This window comes from Mytilus edulis, chromosome 9 (assembly GCF_963676685.1).
Source record: "Mytilus edulis chromosome 9, xbMytEdul2.2, whole genome shotgun sequence".
Lineage (NCBI taxonomy): Eukaryota > Metazoa > Mollusca > Bivalvia > Mytilida > Mytilidae > Mytilus > Mytilus edulis.
In genome coordinates this window covers 26,806,251-26,823,856 of record NC_092352.1, presented here as the reverse complement: position 1 = coordinate 26,823,856, position 17,606 = coordinate 26,806,251, and the positions used below count along the sequence as shown (strand labels likewise).

The 17,606-nt window shown below is 32.3% G+C and overlaps 1 protein-coding gene across 6 annotated transcripts in view; it reads left to right on the top strand.

Annotated features, from left to right (window-relative positions):
- The window catches only part of LOC139487948 (activating transcription factor 7-interacting protein 1-like), a 52,573-nt gene that overhangs the window by 17,629 nt on the left and 17,338 nt on the right, over positions 1-17,606 (top strand). For 5 of the 6 annotated variants that reach the window (XM_071273211.1, XM_071273206.1, XM_071273212.1 and 2 more), the window contains one exon: positions 1,456-1,519. The exons of the other annotated variant lie outside the window; for it this stretch is intronic. The gene's annotated coding sequence lies outside the window, so the exon portion shown is untranslated. The remainder of the gene's footprint in view (positions 1-1,455; positions 1,520-17,606) is intronic. 6 annotated transcript variants of the gene reach the window in all.

The following is a 17,606-nucleotide window of genomic DNA, read 5'->3' as shown; positions in this document are numbered from 1 at the left end:
CAACCAAGATGGCCGCCACGGCTAAAAATAGAACATAGGGGTAAAATGCAGTTTTTTGCTTATAACTATGAAACCAAAGCATCTAGAGCAAATCTGACAAGAAGTTAAATTGTTAATCAAGTCAATATCTATCTGCCCTGAATTTTTCAGATGAATTGGACAACTGGTTGTTGGGTTGCTGCCCTCCAATTGGTAATTTTTAAAGAAATTTTGCCGTTTTTGGTTATCTTGAATACTATTATAGATAGCGATAAACTGTAAACAGCAATAATGTTCAGCAAAGTAAGATCTACAAATAAGTCAACATGACCTAAATGGTCAATTGACCCCTTAAGGAGTTATTGCCCTTTATAGTCAATTTTTAACAATTTTCATTAATTTGGTAAATTTATGTAAATTTTTACCAAATATAGTTCTCTGTTACTAATGGGCAAAGTTCATGATAGATATAATTGTAAGAAGCAAAATCGTTCAGTAAAGTAAGAACTTCAAACACATCACCATCACCAAAATACAATTTTGTCATGAATCCATTTGTGTCCTTTGTTTAATATGCACATAGACCAAGGTGAGCGACACAGGCTCTTTAGAGCCTCTAGTTACTACCAACTGATAAATTAAAATAATTTTAACCATTCAGTGATAACAAGCAGTTTTTTACATCTTAATATTTTATGATGTATTTAAATGAGTAGTTATTGTTGCAATAGCAAGAAATCTTCAATTGCACAGTATTGTGCAATAGCAAATATTTTCAATTGCACAGTATTGCGCAATAGCAAGAAATCATCAATTGCACAGTATTGTGCAATAGCAAGAAATATCTAATTGCACAATAGAAAAAAATTTCAATTTGGAGTTATCTTTCTTTGTCCAGAATAGCAGTTGAATCAACTTAAATCATTGTATTATACAATATACAATGTATATTCACTACCAACTGATAAATTAAAACAATCTTTACTGTTCAGTGATTACACGCACTTTATTTTACATTTTGATATTTTATGATGTATTTAAATGAGTAGTTATTGTTGCAAACTCCATCAGAAATTTGAATTGAGATCAGTTTTGGAAAAAGGGAAAGGGGATGTGAAAAAAAATGGGGGAGGGGGGGGGGGGGGGGGGGGAGGGGTTAAATTTTTCTCATTTCCGATTTTATAAATAAAAATAAAATTTCTTCAAACATTTTTTTGAGAGGATTAATATTCGACAGGATAGTGAATTGCTCGAAGGCAAAAAAATATTTTAAGTTCATTAGACCACATTCATTCTGTGTCCGAAACCTATGCTGTGTCAACTATTTAATCACAATCCAAATTTAGAGCTGAATCCAGCTTGAATGTTGTGTCCATACTTGCCCCAACTGTTCAGGGTTCAAGCTCTGCGGTCGTATAAAGCTGCGCCCTGTGGAGCATCTGGTTTTATCTAAAAGGATTTTTTTTTCTTTTACAGATATTGCTTAAAAGGACATGGTTTTATAGAAGTGCATGTGGACATTGATTAATTTCAGTTGAAGGTATGTAACTGAAGGTTGTCTGCAAAATTAATCTAGGTCGCACCAATTAAATGTCGGAAGAAAAAATACAAAAATAGAGCTTTTAAAAGAAAGAAAAAAATACTGATTTTCTATTGCACTTGAGCAGATGTTGCTTAATACATATTTCATCTCACTTTCTATTGTGTTGCATACTATGCCGCAGTTATCCTACGCATATATATGTATATATAGATGTTCATTTCTGTATCACATTTTTGGTGTTTTTCTTCATAGACAGAACAAATTATTTTAGTAATTCTTTAAATAAATAACAAAACCACAAAATAATTTCCTCGTTTGGAAAATTAAAATCTGAGGCAAATGATGAAAATAGATGAACAAAAAAACAAAAAAGACCAAAACGGATTTTTTTTTTAAATTGATTTGATGATAAAAGGCGACAGGCGTATGTATCATGCACTCATGGCAGAGCTCTTTATCAAATTTTAATATGTTGCTGATGACGAAGTTGAGGTCAAGTTCGATATTGGTGATTTTCACTTTATTAAACCGTTTTTGTCCTTTGATAACTTGGACAATGACACATAATTGGACCATGACACATAATATCCTCTCAGTGAATTAACTTTTTAATCGAATAATCAATGCTCTTTAAATTTTAATATGTTGTTATCTAGTGATTATACGACCAACCGCAAAAAAATTAATTTTTTTGCGTCTTATAATAGTATGTCGTCGTCGTCGTCCGAAGAAGCATGTAGTTTCCGTACAATAACTTAATATTTTTTGAATGGATCTATATAAATTTTTACCAGAAGGTTCAATACCACTAAAGAAAGGTTGGGATTGATTTTGGGGGTTATGGTCACAATAGTGAAGGAATTAGGGGCCAAAAAGGGGCCCAAAATAAGCATTTTTGTAGTTTTCAAACAATAACCTGTGTTTAAGCGTATGAATCTCTCTGAAATTATACCACAAGTTTCCATACCATGAAGGGATTGTTAGTTATGACTTTGGGGGGGGGGGAGGGGTTATTGATCTTAATGTTATGGAATTAGGGGCAAAAAAGGGGAAAAACTTGGTTTTTCTGGTCAATGGACAATTAAGACAATTTAAAAGCAGTGTAAGGGAGGTAATTCAAAAACAGTTAACATACAAAGTTGGTATGTTCGCATTTACCGCCCTTACACTACTTGTAAATAATGTATAAAGAAATGTCAGGTTTTTGACTAATTGCAAAAAAAAAAGGGGGGGTGGTAGTAGTTTTCATATTTTCCCCAAAATTTTTTGAAAACTTTGAAGAAGTTCATTGCACAATATTGCATAATAGATTTGTAAGATCTTGACATTTGTTTTGTGTCAGAAACTCATATTATGTCAAGAATTTTATCACAATCCAAGTTTTGAGCTGTATCAAGCTTGAATATTGTGTCCATACTTGCCCCAACTGTTCAGGGTTCGACCTCTACGGTCATATTAAGCTGCGCCCTGCGGAGCACCTGGTTACAAATAGTGTTGATTTTCATGTTCAATCAATATGCTTTTCACATTTTATTCTGTTGTAAGTGATGACAAAATTGATTTCCAGTTCAATATTGCCGATTTTCATATTTATCGTTCAGGAGTTATAGTTCTTGATAGTTTGGAAAATAGTTTCAGAACGTAGCAGGTGAAACAAGCTGGCAATTGACAGGATATTTTTTGTCTGTCTGATCACTTAATTTAGTTTTGATTAACATACAGATAACTATCAAAATCCAGTTACAGCATTTTTCAAATTTAGATATGTTGTTTTCTGTGACAAAATACAGGTCAGGTTTAATTTTCACGATTTTAGCGTTTTTTGTTGTTGATTATTTGCCGTCCTTTTTAGTAGCCACAATTGGTACTTGTTATGTGTTTGAGTTACTTCCCTTTGCAAAGAAATGGTTAATTATGTATAATGTCAAAAGTTTTCACCTGTTATCAGGTTACAAAACATGTGGTAAATATCTTATCACACAATTATAATTGGAGTCACAGACTTAATGACCCATTTATAGGCATTATGTTTTCTGGTCTGTGCGTCCTTTCGTCCGTCCGTCTGTCCCGCTTCAGGTTGAAGTTTTTGGTCGAGGTAGTTTTTGATGAAGTTGAAGTCCAATCAACCTGAAATTTGGCACACATGTTCCCAATAATATGATCTTTCTAATTGTAATTCCAAATTAGATATTTTACTTCATTTTCAAGGTCAACTGAACATGGAAAATTATAGTGCGGATTGGGCATCCGTGTACTATGTACACGTTCTTGTTTTGAAACATTTCTGTTTCCGAAGTGTTGATGATTAGAAGTTTATAAGTAGGACTGTATAAATAAAGTTAGAAATTTACTGTCCACTATTAGACATTTTGCAGATAATTAATGCAGATATTTAAAAGACTTTGTAATAATGATTAATAAAATTTTGGATTTTTTTTCTGTTCTTTTGTAAATTATTTGAAGCATTTTGTGGTAGGTTTGTTTGTTATTCTGTATAAACTCATTTCTGAATGCTATTCATGTTATTATTTTTTTTGATGAATTGAACTTCTTTAAAAACTAAGCTTATAAGTTATATTGCCTTTTATTAAACATATTTAGATTTCTGATTTTGGGCCCTAGTTGGTCCAAATCAGGGTCCAAAATTAAACTTTGTTTGATTTCACCATAAATTGAATGTATTATATATATAAGGTTTTTTAAATGCTGATTCTACAAAATCAGTTTGAAACGTTGATGGTTGATACAGAATGGAATGGTTTATGGATTAGCTACCTAAAGACATTTCTAGCGTCAATGAAAAATGGGTACGAATACATGTCCAGCGTATAAATACATTTGATTATCATCTCTATACTGATTTTCTGAATCACGGTAACTTTACTCTATTTCCACATTTATCATACAAATACGCACACTGGAGTAATAGTTTTAGTCTTAAAGTTTATTCGGAATAAGCGTATATTTATATAAGTCTGTCATGTCCAAATAATCATAGGAATCTATGGAAGTTATTCCAATATTGGCTGTGACTGTCTGAGTATTGTTGTGAGAGTTAATTACCCACCTTAGATTTCTGATCATGGGCTATTAGCAGGTCCAAATACCTGATTCAGTAAGTATGATCGACTGAATACTGGTGATAAAGCATGCACTGTTGCAGCGAACTAGACAGGACTGTGAATGTCACGATTTGTACTTCTGATGCAAGTTATGTTTCCTCGCTTCGAGGGGCGTGCCCTTCGAGGGAAACATGACATGTTGAGGGTGAACAAATCGTCATGTTTGGTTCATTGCAAGGGTCTTTGAATGCTTTTATCATATCGAAATTATCACTCCTTAAAGATGGCCGCTTTTCGATGTTCAGTTAATGATTATGGTTATTGAGAATGGAAACGGGGAATGCGAAAAGAGAGTCGGACAACAACTCGGCCAAAGATTAGAAAAGACAAAGACCACCAATGGGTCTTCACAGCAACGAAAAACCACGCACCCGAAACTGGCGTTATATTAAAAATGATTGAAATGTTACCGGGCATTTTACATAGTAGTTTTAAAGCGTATGAAATGAGGGATACGCATTGAGACTTCTGATGCTTAACAAACTCTAAAAATGATTTTGCCTCCAGAAAAGTGCTTCCGACATATAAACGCATAAAGTGTTATTTTCAAATCTCGTTATCTAAGCAGAGATCTTGAGTATTTCAACTCTCAAATATTGAAACTATACTGAGAAATAGTAATAGTAAGCAAGGTGTAGACTGCATCACATTAGACCTAGGAGATAAGCGACCTACATTACATACTGGAACGATTGTGATTTCATAGATACATTTGATGTAACCGTCAGTCGAAGAAAAAAACCCAGTTACATGTATATAAATAAAGATGGTTTGGTGGACACTAGGATGACCAGAACAGCAGATTTAGTGTGGACGTATATATCTCCTATGCAACAGCAGATGATTTCCAGATTACCATTATACAGTCAAATAGAAAAAGGAACGATATGTCGGCTATGCGTATTTGTAGCAGATAGTACATTAAGTGATTTCTTTAAAGTGATTTCCATTTAAAAAAATACATGAAATCGATATAAACTAAAGAGAAGATTTTTAAAGACGAAACTTCCTTAAAACTGTTCAACGGTAGGAAAGTAATGCATTACATTACGTACGTCATTTGTTATAACTACTGCCAGTATTTGCATTTAAGATCGAATCTATTTGTCCTTCTTGGAACTTGTGATTTTCTAGAACCGTTGTATACTGCCTGATGAAAACATAATTTATTTCCTATATCAGTAAAGCAATGATTTAAAAGCTAACATATTCTAACAACTGCACAACGTACCTTGATAAAACAAGATTGAAACACCAAATAAAGACAACCAATCTTAATTATCAAATAAACTACGCATCACAACCTTTGTTTTGTTATGTCACCGCCGTAGGGGGCATACCATTTTACCCATGCTCGTCTGAACTTCGGTACGCTCCGAAATGGGTTAAGTTTAGTTTGTTGCAACCAAATTTTATAAAACATACGAAAAGCTTATAACAAGAAAACATCGATGAAGTTTGAATTTTGGTTGCGTTACTTTGGCCTTTTCAGAGTTGTGCCCGTATACAACTGAAAAAATGCTGATTTTTTTTTCGTTTCCGTTCTCTAATTTTATTTTGCCTCAACCAAATGTTATGAAAAAAACATCACTTTTACTGATCTGTAGAGTTTTACCCTTTACAAATGGAAAAAATGCTGAATTTTTCGTTTCGGTTTTTATACGCCCGGGACGGGACGTATTATGGTATACCGTTGTCCGTCCGTCCGTCTGTCCGTCCGCCCGTCTGTCCGTCGTCCACACTTCGGACAATAACTAAAAAACGCTTTCACTAATTTCCATGAAACTTAAGTGAATTGTTTATATCTATTGACGTAAGCTCCCTTTCGTTTTTTTTTAAATTCAGATTTTAGGTTTTGGATTTATGGGGCTTTATTCATAAAAAAGGGGGGATTTTTAACACTTCGGACAATAACTCAAAAAGGCTTTCACCAATGTCCATGAAACTTTGGTGAATTGTTTATATCTATTGACGTAAGCTCCCTTTCGTTTTTTTTTAATTTCAGATTTTAAGTTTTGGATTTATGGGGCTTTATTCATAAAAAAAGAGGGATTTTCAACACTTCGGACAATTACTCAAAAAGGCTTTCACTAATGTCCATGAAACTTTGGTGAATTGAATATATCTATTGATGTAAGCTCCCTTTCAATTTTTATAAATTTCAGATTTTAAGTTTTGGATTTATGGGGCTTTATTCATAAAAAAGGGGGATTTTTAACACTTCTGACAATAACTCGAAAAGGCTTTCACCAATGTCCATGAAACTTTGGTGAATTGTTTATATCTATTGATGTAAGCTCCCTTTCAATTTTTATAAATTTCAAATTTTAAGTTTTGGATTTATGGGGCTTTATTCATAAAAAAGGGGGATTTTTAACACTTCGGACAATAACTCAAAAAGGCTTTCACCAATGTCCTTGAAACTTTGGTGAATTGTTTATTTCTTTTGATGTAAGCTCCCTTTCAGATTTTACATTTCCGTGTTATGAATTTTAATGCTTAAAAAAGGAGGGATTTTCCAATAAAAGACAAGTTAAAAGAGCAACGGGCGTATCATGCGCTAAAGCGCAGCCCTTTATTTAACTTAAGTTTGACTATAAACCCGATGTTGTTAAACTTATACACAATGCTTATTACCACAAAAACCAGAACAAGTACAAATTAGGGTAGCGTCAGTTTAACGCTTCTTCAGTTATGTCACTTTATAACGTTCAATGCAAGAGGAGGCATCATCTGTGTCCCATGATCACATTCCCCATTTATTTTCATATAATTAGGGTCAAAGAAAGATAATCCAATTTTAATATATTTTTTTTTAATATGTTTCTCACCTTGGTACAATACAAAATGAATGATAAAAGCAATATTTGTCCTCGTGGTGTGTAATGATTAATGCAATATATATTTAAGGAACCAGTCATAAAACATATTTAAAACTATACATATCAGTGTTTAAGATATACATGAAATATTTTAAACTGCATCATATTTATCAATAGCGTTGGAGATAAAAAGATAACGACAAAGATAGTCTTAAGGATTTCAAGTGCATTGAAAGAAAACAAAATGACGAAAAGAATAGTTTGTCAGATTAGAAGAACGTTCGTCTGTAATGCCCACTTGTTATATCGTACGTGTTATGGACATTCAAACTGTGGGAGTCGCCAAAGGTTCTATATGCCTAAACAAAAAAAATACGAATAACTGACAGAGGACTAAATCTTGTGTGTCGATTTAAATGTTGAATAATAATCTTTTTTTTTTTTTTTTATCATGCACCTGCATGTTCTTTAATTTCTTATTCAATTAAATTCCCATTGGAAGGCCTCTGACAGATTGAGTAAGCGTAAATCGCTGTTATCGATAGCCGATGACAAACAAGTTAAAGGTAAATGATTCAGTATTATTACCAACATAAATATTGCGGTTGTTTACTACGCTGCTATGAAAATGATTCTATCACAGTACTGCACGTGTTCGGTATTTTTTTCATATGACCAATACAATTCCAAATATGTTGTTTGTATTTTATTTTATTTGGGGAAAATGTTCTTGTTAAACTTAATCAATATTCCCTGACAGTTGGTTGAACAGGACTTATTTGCTAGAGAAAGAACACTAGAGGAAAGAAATTAATGATAGTTTACACCGTTTTTATACGACCGCAAAATTTGAAAAAATGTTCGTCGTATATTGCTATCACGTTTGCGTCGTCGTCGTCGTCGCCGTCCGAATACTTTTAGTTTTCGCACTCTAACTTTAGTAAAAGTGAATGGAAATCTATGAAATTTTAACACAAGGTTTATGACCACAAAAGGAAGGTTGGTATTGATTTTGGGAGTTTTGGTCCCAACATTTTAGGAATTAGGGGCCAAAAAGGGCCCAAATAAGCATTTTCTTGGTTTTCGCACTATAACTTTAGTTTAAGTTAAAAGAAATCTATGAAATTTTGACACAAGGTTTATGACCACAAAAGAACGGTTGGGATTGATTTTGGGAGTTTTTGGTTTCAACAGTTTAGGAATTAGGGGCCAAAAAAGGGCTCAAATAAGCATTATTCTTGGTTTTCGCACAATAACTTTAGTTTAAGTAAATAGAAATCAATGAAATTTAAACACAATGTTAATGACTACAAAAGAAAGGTTGGTATTGATTTTGGGAGTTTAGATCCCAACAGTTTAGGAATTGGGGGCCAAAAAGGGACCCAAATAAGCATTTTTCTTGGTTTTCGCACCATAACGTTAGTATAAGTAAATAGAAATCTATGAAATTTAAATACAAGGTTTATGACCATAAAAGGAAGGTTGGTATTGATTTTGGGAGTTTTGGTCCCAACAGAATAAGGGGCCCAAAGGGTCCAAAATTAAACTTTGTTTGATTTCATCAAAATTGAATAATTGGGGTTCTTTGATATGCCGAATCTAACTGTCATGACTGTGTTTGTAGATTCTTAACTTTTGGTCCCGTTTTCAAATTGGTCTACATTAAGGTCCAAAGGGTCCAAAATTAAACTTAGTTTGATTTTGACAAAAAATGAATCAGTTAGGTTCTTTGATATGCTGAATCTAAAAATGTACTTAGATTCTTGATTATTGGCCCAGTTTTCAAGTTGGTCCAAATCGGGGTCCAAAATAAAACTTTGTTTGATTTCATCAAAAATTGAATAAATGGGGTTCTTTGATATACCAAATCTAACTGTGTATGTAGATTCTTCATTTTTGGTCCTGTTTTCAAATTGGTCTACACTAAAGTCCAAAGGGTCCAAAATTAAACTTAGTCTGATTTGAACAAAAATTGAAATCTTGGGGTTCTTTGATATGCTGAATCCAAAAATGTACTTAGATTTTTGGGGAAAGACGGCTTCAAGCCGTCAATCCCCTATGGGGTTGACCAGAGTGACACTCCCTCACATCATTCATTTTGTTTTTATACATGTTATAATGTGGAAAACCCCCCAACAAACCTTACTTAGATTGAAGAGAAGGAGACCCAGAAATAAATAGTTTGACTTTAAACACTTTTTTACACATTTCCCTTCTGCTTCTCACGAAACTATCGTATCTTGAACTCTCCTTTACACTATTTACGTTTATTTTACAATCCGGAAAAATTAGTATGACGAGATATTCTAAATATATCCAACCTACATTGTATTTTATAGTGACGTCATTCTTGGAAGAAGCAGGGATATCCTTCACAAGTTCACTGGTTATTTAAATCAATCTTAGAGATCGTGCACTAATAACAAATTGGTATTTGTTAAATCTAAACATAATATTGTTTACTGTAGATGATTTAAACATCAACATGCAATACTTTAATTTGTAGGTCAATAACTTTCAAAATAAACAAAGATCGTGGGGTTACATGAGACAGGGGAAAGAAACGATTTTATTACTTTTTTCGGGTCTCACTAATTAGAGACAAAAAGCGTCAAGAAGCGACAAGAAGCGTCAAAAAGACTATTTAGCGACAAGAAAAAAAAAATTCTTATTGTCGCTTCTTGTCGCTAAAATTCTTCTTGTCGCTAATTAGTGAGACCACTTTTTTCTGTAAAAATTCTGAGAATCTTCCTCCAATTCAGGAGCACCTCAATTGATGAGTTATCCACTAAAATAAAAGTTAATGTTTTTAAACACTTCAAATGTGACATTTCATTGGATAAGTAGTCTTCTATTAAAACTAAATGTTTGTGTACCTACATAATCATTGTAATGGTAAAAAAATAAATAATAAAAATTTGCATTTTGTAGTTTTAACATATTTATTATTTACAAATATTTCAAAATTAAGATTTGGAAACAAGCTTCACACAGTTTACATCACTCTTAATGGTTTTTTTTTTTATAAGTACCTGTTTCCCTGTGATGAAAGTTGTAACTCGGAATTTTAACAATGGAAATTTAAAACTGAATAGATTTTTCAGTCCACACTTTCTAAAGAAAAAACTTAAAAATCCAAGAGTACTGTCACAAAAAATGGAAAATGGCCCTAGCCTGCAGTTCAGTGATACACAATCAAGATTTCAAAAAATATTGTAGTTGTTGTGAAATGACAGAATTCAGTTGAGTTTTAGATAATTAGCTATCAACGTTAATCAAATGTTTAGATTTAGAAGATGCAAATCTCTTTCATTGGTCCAAATTGAATCCTAAACTAAGGAAATGAAATTACATAAACAACAATTGATTTCAATATTGTCAACCTTTCTACATGTTCTAGCTGTTCTCTTTTTCATTCTTCATATGAAAACTATCAAAAGATACCCCCCCCCCTTTTCCAAAAACATAATTAAATAGAAACAAGGGCCGTCTTTCCCCTTAGAGCTATTCAGCTCTTTGATTTTATTATGGGCCCAGTTTTCAAGTTGGTCCAAATCAGGATCCAAAATTATTATATTAAGTATTGTGCAATAGCAAGTCTTTTCAATTGCACAGTATTGCGCAATGGCAAGAAATATTTAATTGCACAATATTGTGAAATAGCAAATTTTTTTTTAATTAGAGTTATCTTTCTTTGTCCAGAATAGTAAGCAAGAAATATCTAATTGCAAAATATTGTGCAATAGCAAGATTTTTTTTTAATTGGAGTTATCTTTCTTTGTCCAGAATCAACTTAAATCTTTGTTATATACAATATACAATGTATATTCACTTTTTACTACCAACTGATAAATTAAAATAATTTTAACCATTCAGTGATAACAAGCAGTTTTTTACATCTTAATATTTTATGATGTATTTAAATGAGTAGTTATTGTTGCAAACTCCATTAGAAATTTTAATTGAGATTAGTTTTGGAATAAGGGAAAGGGGGATGTGATTAAAAAAATTGTGTTCAATTTTTCTCATTTGAAATTTCATAAATAAAAAAGAAAATTTCTTCAAACATTTTTTTGAGAGGATTAATATTCAACAGCATAGCTCTAAGAGAAAACAAAAATTTTAAGTTCATTAGAACACATTCATTCTGTGTCAGAAACCTATGCTGTGTCAACTATTTAATCACAATCCAAATTTAGAGCTGAATCCAGCTTGAATGTTGTGTCCATACTTGCCCCAACCGTTCAGGGTTCAACCTCTGCGGTCGTATAAAGCTACGCCCTGCGGAGCATCTGGTTTTATTTAATATCCCATTTGGTTTAATTTCATGTTAAAATCAACACAGGGGTTTGGTTGCTAACCAAATCCCTCCAAGAACCGTGCAATCAATGATTTTCAGATTTTAGTATAAATGTTTCTAATGACAAAGTCGAAGACAAGTTCGGTAATTGACGCATTTAGGTATCTTGGTCTCCGATCCTTTTGAAAAAGGGTACTTTATATGCCGTTGCCATTACTTCGTAATTGTTCAACAACTGCTTCTCAAATGTTAAAATATGCTGTTACTGGTGACAAATTGAAGGTCCAGTTCGATATTGATTATTTAAACTTATACTATTCGTGATTTTCCTTGGTAGTTTGGAAAAGTAAAAGTATTCCTGAATGGCCTGAATAGCCACGCCACGGGCAGCATAACCTGTAAAGACCGATCAGTGTTGTGTTTGCTGGAAGTTTAGGTATTCTATATATAATCTTTATAATAACCATGCTTATCATTTTCATTCAGACGCTTAATAATGCATCTTCATAATTCAAAACATATGGTCAAGGATTGATGTAATTTGTGGCAAAGATCGAAAACAGTGCAACCGAATTCATATTGTTATTGACTATTGAGCAATCTGGCCTCTTCTTTACACACAAAATTACAGTGAGTTGAACATACACCAATATTTTGTCAATTTTAAACAATTTAATAATGATAGTGCAATGCATATATGCTGCATACAATACAATATATAAGTTTATTTTTGAATTCCCTATTTAAAATGAAAGCAATCTTTACTTTGGTTCACAATCACTTTGACTTTAGCTGATCCTTCTGATTTTCCATTTTATTTATGAAATTCTGTGTCTTAGTGTCCTTTCACATATTCATTATAATATTTTTCAGCCAATGTCAATCGATTATACAATAATTCTATCAACTACGGGTAAAAATGCCGAAACAAATAAGATATAAAAATGAGATTTCAAACTTTCCCAAATCTACCGGTATATAAAAAAACAGCATTACGAAAATAATTGAAGATATCTTTCACATTTTAATTATACGTGGATACTTGGATAACCAAATAAAAAGAGTATATGCATTTTTTGTTCCACCTTAGCTCCTTTAAAACATCGAGTAGCGGCTTGTCAAATGTATCTTGTCTTTCCTTGAGATTTTACCAAAAATCAGCCCATGATACCCTAACACTGGTACATAACTAGAAATCAAAACAGGATGTTATTACAGACTTTTCGGTCCTAGCCACTGAAAATAAAAATAAATCAGAAATTATAGCTAAAGGAAATCATTAAAAAAAAACCCCAGAGATAATGATTCTTCTTCTTTGAGTTTCTAGCGATCCTTCAATTATTAAAGATTATTCGCCGGGCGTCGACTATAAAATTTATAATTTACACTAGCAAGAAAAAATCAAAAATAACTAAATCAAAAAATCAAAATAACGTATGTACATTTGAAAAATAAATTTTGATAAACTAGATTACGTAGAAGAGATATTTATTTTTCAAAGTATAAGATTCTAGTAGGAATGAAGGATTAAAATAACATCAATATTAATTAAGCATATTTGACCGCTTCATATCTGATGTGCCTATCGTTTCTCGGAATAAAAAAATGAATTTAAGTAGCTTGTAAATCTCCATTGCAAAAGTACGTATTTAATGATTTCAAAAGACGGTAAATTTTATATTTCCAATACGAATTGAGTCTTTTTGAATAAAAAAAATGTAATCTCATCGCACAGCTGTATGTAATACATTTTATGCCCCGCCGTAGCGGAGGGGCCATTCATTTAAACTTCCAAAACATTGGTTTCCGTTCTCAGTCTTACTTTAGTTTGCTTCAACCAAATGTTATGAATCTTGTACACAATGCTTATATCCACAAAACACACATCACGTTTGAATTTCGATGGAGTCATTTTAAGGTAAATGCAATCTAATACCTATGTTACTGACGTGATATCTAAATCTTCCAAGGCTTATCACTACCTTTTTGATACACAACATATAGTGCATTGATCATTAAATTCTATACATCCTATCCATGAATTTTTATACGACCGCAAAATTTGAAAAAATTTTCGTCGTATATTGCTATCACGTTGGCGTCAGCGTCGTCGTCGTCGTCGTCGTCGTCGTCGTCGTCCGGCGTCCGGCGTCCGAATACTTTTAGTTTTCGCACTCTAACTTTAGTAAAAGTGAATGGAAATCTATGAAATTTTAACACAAGGTTTATGACCACAAAAGAAAGGTTGGTATTGATTTTGGGAGTTTTGGTCCCAACATTTTAGGAATTAGGGGCCAAAAAGGGCCCAAATAAGCATTTTCTTGGTTTTCGCACTATAACTTTAGTTTAAGTTAATAGAAATCTATGAAATTTTGACACAAGGTTTATGACCACAAAAGAAAGGTTGGGGTTGATTTTGGGAGTTTTGGTTCCAACAGTTTAGGAATTAGGGGCCAAAAAAGGGCCCAAATAAGCATTATTCTAGGTTTTCGCACAATAACTTTAGTTTAAGTAAATAGAAATCAATGAAATTTAAACACAATGTTTATGACCACAAAAGGAAGGTTGGTATTGATTTTGGGAGTTTTGGTCCTAACAGTTTAGGAATAAGGGGCCCAAAGGGTCCAAAATTGAACTTTGTGTGATTTCATCAAAAATTGAATAATTGGGGTTCTTTGATATGCCGAATCTAACTATGTATGTAGATTCTTAACTTTTGGTCCCGTTTTCAAATTGGTCTACATTAAGGTCCAAAGGGTCCAAAATTAAACTTAGTTTGATTTTAACAAAAATTGAATCCTTGGGGTTCTTTGATATGCTGAATTTAAAAATGTACTTAGATTTTTAATTATTGGCCTAGTTTTCAAGTTGGTCCAAATGGGGGTCTAAAATTAAACTTTGTTTGATTTCATCAAAAATTGAATAAATGGGTTCTTTGATATGCAAAATCTAACTGTGTATGTAGATTCTTAATTTTTGGTCCAGTTTTCAAATTGGTCTACATTAAGGTCCAAAGGGTCCAAAATTAAACTAAGTTTGATTTTAACAAAAATTAAATTCTTGGGCTTATTTGATATGCTTTATCTAAATATGTACTTTGATTTTTGATTATGGGCCCAGTTTTCAAGTTGGTCCAAATCAGGGTTCCATATGAAATATTGTGCAATAGCAAGAAATTTTCAATTGCACAGTATTGCACAATAGCAAGAAATATCTAATTGCACAATATTGTGCAATAGCAATTAATTTTCAATTGGAGTTATCTTTCTTTGTATAGAATAGTAGTTGATAATATATGTTGGAAATTTGCCAGACATGACTATGATGTCATTTTCTATTTTTATTTGCCAATAACTTTATGTAAATGACTTCATTGGAAATTTGCCAATATAAAATGTTGCTGATGAAGCTTTTTTTCCTTATCTTATCTAAAATGTTTTTATACGACCGCAAATTTTGAAAAAATTTTCGTCGTATATTGCTATCACGTTGGCGTCGGCGTCGTCGTCGTCGTCGTCGTCGTCGTCGTCGTCGTCCGGCGTCCGAATACTTTTAGTTTTCGCACTCTAACTTTAGTAAAAGTGAATGGAAATCTATGAAATTTTAACACAAGGTTTATGACCACAAAAGGAAGGTTGGTATTGATTTTGGGAGTTTTGGTCCCAACATTTTAGGAATTAGGGGCCAAAAAGGGCCCAAATAAGCATTTTCTTGGTTTTCGCACTATAACTTTAGTTTAAGTTAATAGAAATCTATGAAATTTTGACACAAGGTTTATGACCACAAAAGAACGGTTGGGATTGATTTTGGGAGTTTTGGTCTCAACAGTTTAGGAATTAGGGGCCAAAAAAGGGCCCAAATAAGCATTATTCTTGGTTTTCGCACAATAACATTAGTTTAAGTAAATAGAAATCAATGAAATTTAAACACAATGTTAATGACTACAAAAGGAAGGTTGGTATTGATTTTGGGAGTTTAGGTCCCAACAGTTTAGGAATTAGGGGCCAAAAAGGGACCCAAATAAGCATTTTTCTTGGTTTTCGCACCATAACGTTAGTATAAGTAAATAGAAATCTATGAAATTTAAACACAAGGTTTATGACCATAAAAAAAAGGTTGGGTTTGATTTTGGGAGTTTTGGTCCCAACATAATAAGGGGCCCAAAGGGTCCAAAGGGTCCAAAATTAAACTTTTGTTTGATTTCATCAAAATTGAATAATTGGGGTTCTTTGATATGCTGAATCTAACTGTCATGACTGTGTATGTAGATTCTTAACTTTTGGTCCCGTTTTCATATTGGTCTACGTTAAGGTCCAAAGGGTCCAAAATTAAACTTAGTTTGATTTTGACAAAAAATGAATCAGTTAGGTTCTTTGATATGCTGAATCTAAAAATGTACTTAGATTCTTGATTATTGGCCCAGTTTTCAAGTTGGTCCAAATCGGGGTCCAAAATTAAACTTTGTTTGATTTCATCAAAAATTGAATAAATGGGGTTCTTTGATATACCAAATCTAACTGTGTATGTAGATTCTTCATTTTTGGTCCTGTTTTCAAATTGGTCTACACTAAAGTCCAAAGGGTCCAAAATTAAACTTAGTCTGATTTTAACAAAAATTGAAATCTTGAAGTTCTTTGATATGCTGAATCCAAAAATGTACTTAGATTTTTTATTATGGGCCCAGTTTTCAAGTTGGTCCAAATCAGGATCTAAAATTATTATATTAAGTATTGTGCAATAGCAAGTCTTTTCAATTGCACAGTATTGCGCAATGGCAAGAAATATCTAATTGCACAATATTGTGAAATATCAAATTTTTTTTTAATTAGAGTTATCTTTCTTTGTCCAGAATAGTAAGCAAGAAATATCTAATTGCAAAATATTGTGCAATAGCAAGATTTTTTTTTTAATTGGAGTTATCTTTCTTTGTCCAGAATCAACTTAAATCTTTGTTATATACAATATACAATGTATATTCACTTTTTACTACCAACTGATAAATTAAAATAATCTTTACCATTCAGTGATAACAAGCAGTTTTTTTTACATCTTAATATTTTATGATGTATTTAAATGAGTAGTTATTGTTGCAAACTCCATTAGAAATTTTAATTGAGATTAGTTTTGGAATAAGGGAAAGGGGGATGTGATTAAAAAAATTGGGTTCAATTTTTCTCATTTGAAATTTCATAAATAAAAAAGAAAATTTCTTCAAACATTTTTTTGAGAGGATTAATATTCAACAGCATAGTGAATTGCTCTAAGAGAAACAAAAATTTTAAGTTCATTAGAACACATTCATTCTGTGTCAGAAACCTATGCTGTGTCAACTATTTAATCACAATCCAAATTTAGAGCTGAATCCAGCTTGAATGTTGTGTCCATACTTGCCCTAACCGTTCAGGGTTCAACCTCTGCGGTCGTATAAAGCTACGCCCTGCGGAGCATCTGGTTAGATAATGTATGTTGGACATTTGCCAGACATGACTATGATGTCATTTTCTATTTTTATTTGCCAATAACTTTATGTAAATAACTTCATTGGAAATTTGCCAATATAAAATGTTGCTGATGAAGTTTTTTTTATTGTTTTATACAATAAACAATGTATATTAACTTTTACTACCAACCAATCTTTACCATTCAGTGATAACAAGCACTTTATTTTACATTTTAATATTTTATGATGTATTTAAAAGAGTAGTTATTGTTGCAAACTCCATTAGAAATTTGAATTGATATCAGTTTTGGAAAAAGGGAAACGGGGATGTGAAAAAAAGGGGGGGGGGGTTAAATTTTTCTCATTTCAGATTTCATAAATAAAAAGAAAATTTCTTCAA